A 7,539-nucleotide genomic window follows, 5' to 3' on the forward strand; every position below is an offset into this window, starting at 1 on the left:
TTTTTTTTCTTTTTCTCCCAGCTTTATTGAAATAAGGACAGATAAAGAGCTTCCCAGACAAAAATAAGCTAAAGGAATTCATCAACACCAAGCCACTATTATAGCAAATGTTGGAGGACTTCTTTAAGAAGAAAAAACAGGTATCAAAATCATGAATAAAAAATGGTAATAACTACATATCTATCAACAAATAACTCAAATGGAAAAGAATTAAGTGCTCCAACCAAAGGAGAGGGTGGTAAATGGATAAGGAAACAAGACCCCTGCATATGCTGCCTACAAGAGACTCACTACCGATTAAAAGACACACAGACTAAAAGGAAGGGGATGGAGAAAAATATTGTCTTGATGGACCTAGAGGGTATTACGCTAAATTAAGTCAGTCAGAGAAAGACAAATACCACGTGATTTCACGTACATGAAGAATCTAAAGAAAAGGCCCACTTTTGTTGATGTGACGTTCTGTGGCCCCGGGAGATGGCATCCACAGGATACCTGTAGGGTAAGGGCAACATGACAGGCATGTGGGACCATGACCATGGGTAGATTAACACCTGAAAAGAACCTGCTACAATGTGGCTGCTCTCAGGAAAATCTTAGTCAACGATATTTTTTTCAAAACGGAATCTATTTCTCTGTACAAATTTATTCAATGAACATAACTGAATGCCCACCAAGTGCCAAGCAATCAGCCCTACCCAAAGGAACAGGTAACATAGAAAGACGGGCTAGCAGGCAATTTTAAGGCCATGAGGAAGTTGATACAACAACAATCATGAGATGTTATGGGGTCAACACATAATTCAGCCCAAGGTGGGAGGGTGAGGTGACTGAGTGGGGTACAGTGAGGTTAGGATATTTCCCAGAGGGGGGAAGACAGACTCGAGATTTGGAGGATGAATAAGAACTAAGCTATAAAAGAGCAGAGTGGGTGACTGTGGCTAAAGGGAATGCAGATGCAAAGGCACCAAGCTGTCAGGAAGCAAGAACTGGGGAGAAACACAGAAACTTAAACTGAAGAGACAAGCAGAAGTCCCATCTGGAAGAAGCTTGTGTGCCAAACTAAGGAACTCGGAAATATTTCAATAATTCTAAACATTAACTCAATAGAACCGAAGATAGCCTGCCGAGAAGGTAAGTTTATAAATGCTGCACTTTGTATCACCCTTTTGGAGATTCACAATTCATATCAGCATAGTAAAGGCTCTGAGAAGTCCTGTAAGAAACACACACATACAAAAATACCCAGTTAACCTCGTTTAACCCAGTGTTTCCCAAATGTATTAAACAGAATTTCATTCCTAGCCCCTATCTTATGAAACACTCATTAATGCAGTGTGAGAGATAACTGCTTTGAGGCAATGAGGAGCCTATTGTAGAGTTTTAAAAAGCAGAGCGAGATGACTCAATTTGTGCTTTAGCGGCCTACTGCCTGCTGCAGAGAATGGAATTGAAGAGTGTAAGCCAAGATGCTAGGAGACTTGTTAGGGGCTGCTGTAATTATCTGAGGGAGAGACGATGGGGATCGGAACTGAGGCAGTGGCAGTGGGGATGCTGCGGCTGGGAACAGCCATGGTTGCCTAAGATCCTAATACAAATGGCTGTTCCATGGCAGGCTCCATTTAGGAAGATAAAAAATGAGCATGAGACTGAACTTTATTATGGGAGCCAAGAATGGAAGCACTAGCAGGGGGCAGGGCAATTACCAAGCAGTGACTGTAACTCTGCAGCTTCTAAAAGATCTGTCATTTCAAAAAGGACAATGCCCCTTTGCTATGGAACTGTACAATCTGCCCTCTGGGAAGGATGGTCCTAAGCCAAGATTGCCGGCCTGGTTTACAGATCAATCCTGTGCAACAGAGAGATTGTCTCGTCAAAGTAGAAGACTGCAGTGGGCGATCGTAAGGTAATCTGAATGCCAAGCTACAGAATTCACCCCTTCTTTCATGTGCACATTTTAATTAAGCGACTACTATGTGCTAAGTTTATCCTGGCAAATTTTTCATTTTCACTATATCAATCATCTATTGCTAATAACAAACCATCCCCAAACTTAGTGGCTTAAAACAACAAAGATCCTTATGATTCTGTGGGTTGGCTGGGATCATTGGGTGGTTCTTCTCTTCACATGGTGTCCAAAGGGTCACTGCCATTAGAGGCTGCTGGGGGTCGGATCTCTCCATGTTGTGGCAGCTGGTGCCGGCTGTATGCTGGGAGTTCATCTTGGGTTCTATTCTGGGACACTTCGGTTCCCTTCTATGTGGCCTCCTGTCACTACGTTGGGCTTCCTCAGAACATGGCAGCTGGGCTCCATGAGCACAAACCCCAACTCGTAAGTGTTTGTGAAGGCCTGCTGTGTCATGCCTGTCAAAGGCCCACTGGCCAAGGCACATCACATAGCCCACTCGAGTGTCTACAGGAGAGGGGACTACATAAGGCCATGAATACGGAGAAATGGCTCATTGGGGCCAACAATGAACAATATACCACACTTTAGAAATGATGAATGGTGCATATAATAAATCCTATGATGTATTTCTGTATCTTTCAACATTGTGGTAATATGAAATAAGGTCTAATTGGAAATGAGTTCTCAAGAGAAACCAAGACCAAATGCACATATGTAGGAAAATAATTTGTGAATAGTTAATTTTTAAAAAACGCAGCTTTGGAGGTTGTGGGGCAAAGTTTATTTCAAGGCCTACCTCATCTTTCCTTAGATGTGTGATTTAGTAAAATACTTGTGCCTGTTTCTCATCTGAGAAATGGATATGAAAGCTGCCTCGCAGAACTATTAGGAGGATTTAACATATGGAGAGATATGTATGTATATAAAATAAATTATTAAAATCAAATTTAAAATATGTATCCATATAAATACAAAATAAATTGTGTCACCAATGTAACAAAGCAGACATAATCATGTCTTTTTATTCCTTTTTAATCTTTCATGTTTATATGTATGTATATAATTCTACATCATTTTAATCAGTGTACATAAAATATTTTAATGGTATTTATTTTAAATAGGTCCATGTTTCTACATAGGTTTTGCTCTTAGCCTTTTTAATTGCTGTGAAATATTCTGTTACGTTGATGCACTATAATTTACGTAACCTTTCTTCTATATTTGTGAATTTAGCTTACTTCTTGTTTCCACTCTTGTAAATTACACTGATGCCTATATTTAAACTGTTTCTCTTTAAAAATCATTCTCTTATAGTATTTCTTATAACTGATATTCTAAGGTAAAACTATATGAAAATGTTTATGACTTGGTAGGCACTACTATGCATTCCCCCAAAGTATGTCTGTGCCTGTTCCCTCACAATGTCACCAACACTGGCTTTTTATAATTTCCTTTGTTGTGCTTCGTTTTGATTTTTCTTCTATAGGGATAAGATAGGTGTTCCGCCTTCCATCTAAGTCTCAGGTTGTCATGCGCCTACAACACGAAAGCTTGCTATACGTGTGCGCTGTGTTAAATATTTTTTCAGAGATTTCCAAAGATGTATAAAGTAGCTATTATTATTATTATTTCCATTTTTAATGATGAATTGAAGCTGAGAGACTTTGAGTGCTAAAAAGTCTAGTCAAATCTGGAGTGGCTTTAAGATAAAGATACGGATCTGTTTTAAAAGAGAAACACACACTTTCCTCTTTACCAGCTGTTACCCTGAGAAGTTAATAACTTTATTCATTCAGAAAAAAAATTACTTACAGGAAGCAACCACGTATGAGGCACTGGACTAAGTCTTGGGGGGACCCAGCACTAGAAGTGGGGACGACACATGCACAATACACATTTTGTTCACATTTATGGCAAAACGTTGTAATTTCTGATGATATCTGAGACTTACGTAGGAATCTAAAGTATTAACTGAACTTGTGCTGTGTGCAAGCTACTGTTCCACACACTGAGGATGTTCAAGGTGGAGAAGAGGCTCTCCCTAGAAGAGGAAGCAGGAAGGAAACAGCAGATGTGAAGGGTGCCTACTGTGCCTAATAATACGGTGTCAGGTAGGAACTTTTCTGAAGCCCTCCATCACGGACAATGCTAATCCCACTCGTTCATATAAGAAGGATCAAAAGGTTCATGGGCATGGGTTCATCTCTTGCTGGAGGTAATAATGTCTGTTTCACTGAGCCAGTCTTTAAGCAACAGGAAGGATTCAGCCTTGCTGAGAGAAGAGGCAAGAGCAGGTGTCAAGCTGGGGAGGTGTAGGAGCCAGGGGTTAGCTTTGCAAGAAGCTCCCTCACCTCTGAGTGCTAATGCAGCCAGGGACACCAGTCACCTGCCCAGAACCGCACCAGCGCTGAGTTAATTCTGAGTCAAGGGTTGTTGTCCAGGCCTCCAAGGAGCTCGATTGCTGCAGAACTAATTGGAGAAGATAAAGCAGGATATAATTAAGTGCTAATTGGGCAGGCAGGCACCTAGTCAGCTAGAGCCTCTCAGCCCACTCACCCTACAGATTTCGATTCAGTAGATCTCGGAAGGCATCAGAATCCCAGGAGTCACAGGTGACCCACATCTTCACCTATGCCACTATGCACATTCCCTAAGTCACTGGTTCTCAGAGTGTGACCAGACCAGCCCTAATCACCCAGAGCCCTTGGCAAACCATGCACAGATGCCATCTCCCCACTCAGGGATGTCTGCTTCTGCAGCTCTGCCAGCACACTATGACAGCCTCCCTGCTAATGCTCATGCGCCCAAAGTTTGGGAACCACTGCTCTGAATGAACCCTTCAGGAAAGTAAGGACATAAAACAAAGTAAATATAGCCCGCAGGGGCTCCAGCTCCTTTTCCCTGGGGCAATGTTAGCCCTCTCTGAGCCTCAGTTTCCCCAGAAGGGAGAAAATGATTCCAACCCCTCAGAGGTGCTGGGTATAGAAGGAAATGATGGCTGCTTAAGCTTTGATACTGTGCCAGGTACACAGGTACTGGAAGACATGAGGTGACAGATAAGGGCTTTCTGAAAGAGGAGGCTTGAGACGGCCTCGAAAGGATATTTTAAGAAAAAGGGACTACATGGGAGCATTCCAGAAATGGGGGTTCAGGGAGCTGGGGCAGAAGCAAAGATCCAAGGTTAGCATGAGCCTAGGATATTCCAGGCACAAGAAAAGAAGAAAGTAAGGACACTGGGAAACAGTCCTGTTGCGCTGGATCTCGCCAAGGCCTGTGCTGCACGTGGAGACGATCTGGATGCTGCGGGTGCAAGCTCTCCGACACGCAGGTAGTAACTCCAGGCAGCCAAGCTCAGAACAAGGAAGCCACTTGCCTGGTGGCACATAAGGCAGCCTTGACCTTCCTGGTTTCAGTTCGGATTGGTCACATTAGTTTGCCCTTCTTGAGCTGTGCTTTATTCTGCAGGCTTGAATGACAGCCCCAGGAAGCATGTCCCTGTCCCTAAGAGACAGTCACCTTTCAGCCTCCTTAGGACTCCAATTACCTGACTTGGAACTTTTTTGCCCCGTGGGTCTCGTATTGGACGAGGGTGTGTCATTTGGTACCTATCTGCTGACCAATTAAAGTTTCCTCATTTAGCATCTTCTTCCCTCAGAGGGAAACAGGAATGTGGATGATGGCTATTTCGTCCCTCTCTTGGTGGAGGTAGAAACGGGAAGAAGTGTGGCAGTGTGGCTCCAAGACATGGCGGGAAACCGAATCACAGTAATCTTGCTAAAATTCAAGTCTCCAGTTCTGAATGGCCCCAGAGCCCACTTCAGCATATGCCCTTCCCAGGGTTTGGTTATCTCGGGCCACAAGACTCTGACCTCCATGACGACAGGGATTTCCACTAGTTTTGATAGCTGCTGTGCTCCCAGCATGCACAATGATTTCCGGCACACAGTAGACACTTGACAGATTTGATTTATTCTCTATCACTTTCAACTGAAGTGACCTAACACTCAGTTCCCACTAGCGGTGTTCCCAACATTCTCTGTCAGAGCATTTTCTATCAGTTCGGGGCCTGGAATCAGTGTTGCTGTCCCACACCTGCACCTGGCATGACTTGGAGGCTCTGTGCACATCGATACAGCCAGGAGGCGCCCACCGTCTTCCACCCCATCTCCATGTGAAGCTAGTCTACACTGCCAGAAATGGGTGCCTCACAAATGGCACTGGACTGAGAGACCCTGTAAGGGGCACATGCTGCCCTGCACATCACCCCCACTGTTCCTGGGCTTTGGGGGAGCCCTAAGCAGCAGCGACGGTGGCAGACTGGGAATGTCCCTTCATGTTATTAATATCTAAGCTACTGCTCAGTGACCCCGATTCTGGCTTCTGATTCTTTGTTTTGTTTCTGTTTTTTATTGAGCTTTTGCACATCTAGCTTTTAAGAAAATGGGTTTGGGTTTGACATTGAACCTAATCTCAGTGTAAGAACTCAGGGACATCTGCAGTGAGAGAGAAAGGCTACATCTATAGAGAAGGCCACCTGCCCTTTGTCACTTCCCCAGCATAAAAAGGAAGAGAAGGACCTGGCAGATACTCTGGAGAGGGAGCAGATCCTGCCTCTGCTAACCCAGAGGTGGAGAGACGTTCATGCCCCTCGGACACGGTGACCCTGGCCTGTCCTAGCAGTCAGGATAGGGTGGGTACAGGTGGGCTTGCTGAACTGGAGATCCCCAGGCTCCACCCAGCGCAGCCCAGGTCCTACAGCTTCGGCCCCATCTCACACCAAGGTCGGACCCTCCCCCCGGACCCAGCAGGGTCGGCACACAGCACGCACCACAGTTTCTGGATAGAACCAAAAGCACGTACTGAACATGGTTTTAAACAGGCACAACCTGGGTCAGAGAGGTAAAGAGATTTCTCCGAGGACCAATGGCCAGGCCCACAACATGACAGCCTGAGCCAGCAGCATGTCGACGTCTCTTTCCGTAGAACACAGAATTAAAAGCCCCTATTAAGGTATCATTAGGGAAAATGGGACACAGTGATGTTTCAAATTAGGCATGTATTTCATAGTTTGAAAAGGGCAGGTGAACTTTTCCAGCTGGCAGTACCCGAGAGAGCCCTACCTGGAACACACACGCACGTCCTCCCAGCAAGGAGAATGCAGAGCTTCCCAAGGACAGGAGCTGGGCCCTTCCCAAAGAGAAGGCCATTTCCTGGACCATGTTTCCGATTGATACTGGACCCGAGTTTGATGAGGTGATCCTGCAGGTCTGATAATCCTGCAGCACTGAGGGACTGCCTAAAAGGAGGGATGTTTAAAAGAGGCACTGCAGGAAATGCGAGAGGCTGTGATCTGAGTTTGAAGGGTCCCTCTGTGTGTCTGCAGGAGAAACAGGTTTCCTGATGGTAGAAGCTTGGGGCGGGGGGGAGAGAAGGAGGAAGAGGCAGGGCAGAAAAAGAGAAGGAGGAGGAAGAGGAAGAGAGGACGGGGAGGGAGAGAGAAAAGAGAGGTGGGGAGGGGAGGGAGAAGCTTTCAGGCCACATCTTTCTTTCTGAACTCAAATCCCCTTTCAGAATTTACTTCCTGACAAAGAATAGGAGCAACCAAGACAAAATTTTCTTTTCTCAAGCCA

The sequence above is a fragment of the Pteropus vampyrus genome, unplaced genomic scaffold, assembly GCF_000151845.1.
Source record: "Pteropus vampyrus isolate Shadow unplaced genomic scaffold, Pvam_2.0 Scaffold29, whole genome shotgun sequence".
NCBI lineage: Eukaryota > Metazoa > Chordata > Mammalia > Chiroptera > Pteropodidae > Pteropus > Pteropus vampyrus.